This window comes from Neovison vison, chromosome 6, assembly GCF_020171115.1.
Source record: "Neovison vison isolate M4711 chromosome 6, ASM_NN_V1, whole genome shotgun sequence".
Taxonomy (NCBI): domain Eukaryota; kingdom Metazoa; phylum Chordata; class Mammalia; order Carnivora; family Mustelidae; genus Neogale; species Neogale vison.
The window spans coordinates 115,809,995-115,812,325 of NC_058096.1; the positions used below are offsets into that span (position 1 = coordinate 115,809,995).

The following is a 2,331-nucleotide window of genomic DNA, read 5'->3' on the forward strand; positions in this document are numbered from 1 at the left end:
AGTAAAAGAGCCTAAGAGGGCCAGGTGCAGGAAGGTAGAAAGGCTCTTGTCTCACACAAAAACAGTACAATTCCTTTCACACCCTCTTACCTCCCACTCCTTAATGAGTCTCTTAGGAACATAGAGTCTCCTTGACTTTTCAAAGTCGTGTAAAGAGTTACTTGTAGGACTCTTAGAGACCGAATGTGAGGCACTTGTAAAGCTTCACACAATGCATGAAGTTTCCTTTTGCCTTTCTATATTTTATTCACACCCTTTCCCATCACAGAGCTCGGCCAGTCAGTGTCTAGGGGCTCCCCACCCCTCTCGCCTCCTTCACTTCCTTCCCTCCCACTCCCTCCACTGTAAAACTGGCGGGTTCCAAAGTCCTCCTTAATTGCCTCCGTGTGATGCCCGAAGTTAATGTTTCTTCAATCTTCTTTCTTCTTTGACCTTCTTTCTTGACTAGTCATTGTGTCCCCACGCAAGCACACTACTTCCCTATCTCTGGGCCTTTGCTCACTTTGCTCATCCTTCAGAACTCGGTTCAGGTGCCAGCTCCTCTGTGGTGCCTTCTCTGAGGTCTCCAGCTAGAAGGGATGTCTCCCGTCATCTGAGCCCCACAACACTTTCCCAAACCTCCTCATTATGGCACTCATCGTCATGTCTCATCAGTGTATGGGTGAGTGAGCTAGACAGACAGGCAGACTGATGAGTTGACGGGTAGATGGATAAATGGATAAATGGATAGATGGATGGATGGAAGGATGGATGGACACATGCACGCGCGAATGCATGGATTCATCAGTGGATGAATGCATATGGATGGATGCATGGAATTTATATATGAATTTTTGAATGGATAAACATATAGCAGGCCAGCAGCATTTCCCAGAGCTATGAGACATCTCATTTTTTGGCATCTGCATCATGTTAATATATTTACCTGATCAGTGGTCATTCAGCAGCTTCTATGTCTTGTCTCTTGGTCCACACTGTATTTTTTACCTCAAGAAAACACACTGGGCATATTTAATTCAGGTTGAACCCCAAGGCCTGTGCAGTCAATATTTACAGATGACAAAAAGCCAAATATATTTCAATTTGTCCCTTACCTGAAATCTGATGAGCTTTTACTGGCATTCTAAAGAAAATGTCAATATATTTCTTGTTTCTGCTCTTTGGGTCCCAGCAGAACCTTTGGGCCCCAGGTCAACCAGTCCAACCGCTCATTTCTCAGACGAGGAAATGAAGGTCTGCAGAGAGAACGTGGCTAGCACAAGATCACGTATGAAATGAGACTAAAATTCTACCTTGACTTCCTCTCACTCGGTCCTTTATGCCTTAAGAGTTAGAGCCAATGGACTGGCTTATCTCTTCTAGGTATGTTTCGAAGCTTGATGAAAAGCAGGAAGGTTTACAAAGAAAATCCAAGACCTCTCAGAAGAGGCGTAAGATTTCTCTCACTCTCTATAGTCTTTCTGTGTTTAACAGCATTAGATTCAGGGCCTTTACTTTCCAAGGTGTCGTTTATACAACAGGAAAAATGCTATGCCCCTGACCCCTTCCTGTGAGCCGTGGAGGATTCCAGAGTTGCATTTACATGTAAGCTCCCCTGACAAGGAAAAGGAAGATTTGGAGACCTGCATGTTGTAGGCTCCGACTTCTCTTGGTTAAAAAAAAAAGAAAGAAAGAAAGAAAGAAAAGTCTAATATCCACTAGGACATGGCAGCATTTTGAAGAACTCCTCTATTATCAGACCAAAAATCAACCATTTCTCTGCTCTGGCAATATAATCTGTTTTCATAGGTTTTACTGAAGGACAAAATACCCAGGTAAGCTTCTGTGCATTACCAATTCCTCTGAGTTATCTAGAGAAGGCTCTGGTTTCTCTAATCCCCCCAATACAAGTCAACAACACTCCCCAGGAACTTCTAAAACTTCCATCCAAAGTTTTCTGAGACACTGCCACTTCTATTTTTGTATTATAAAATCATTTCTTGATGACCATGGCTCAAAACCTCAGCTCACCTCCTTTAAAAAATACCACTAAGCTGCCCCAAAACTCTTCATGAAGAACAAAAAGCACGACTTACACGTTCGTCGTAACTGTGGCCAGTGACGATGCGTGGGCACATTTTTCTTTCCTTGTCCTTCTCTCCCGGAGAGCCCAAAGATAATAGGAAGAAAGTGGGAGAGTAGCCAGAGGACGGGGGCTTCAGGGGACTGTGTCTCTCCAAGAAGCTGACCTCCTCCCCAAGCGCCCAGGCAGCAATTATGACTGGTCAACCAACCTGAAACGCGTCCTGCTTTTACGAATTTTCAATCAATACCCAAGTGCCAGAAGTTTCT

At 44.1% G+C, this 2,331-nt stretch overlaps 1 long non-coding RNA gene across 1 annotated transcript; it reads right to left on the bottom strand.

Moving 5' to 3' along the window:
* Window positions 1-293: 293 nt before the first annotated feature.
* On the bottom strand, window positions 294-2,101 carry LOC122910524. The gene is made up of 4 exons (XR_006385235.1): window positions 2,076-2,101; window positions 1,095-1,235; window positions 926-1,001; window positions 294-569 (listed from the first exon to the last, which is right to left on the bottom strand). It is a non-coding gene; the product is annotated as an uncharacterized LOC122910524 (long non-coding RNA).
* Between the last annotated feature and the right edge of the window lie 230 nt (window positions 2,102-2,331).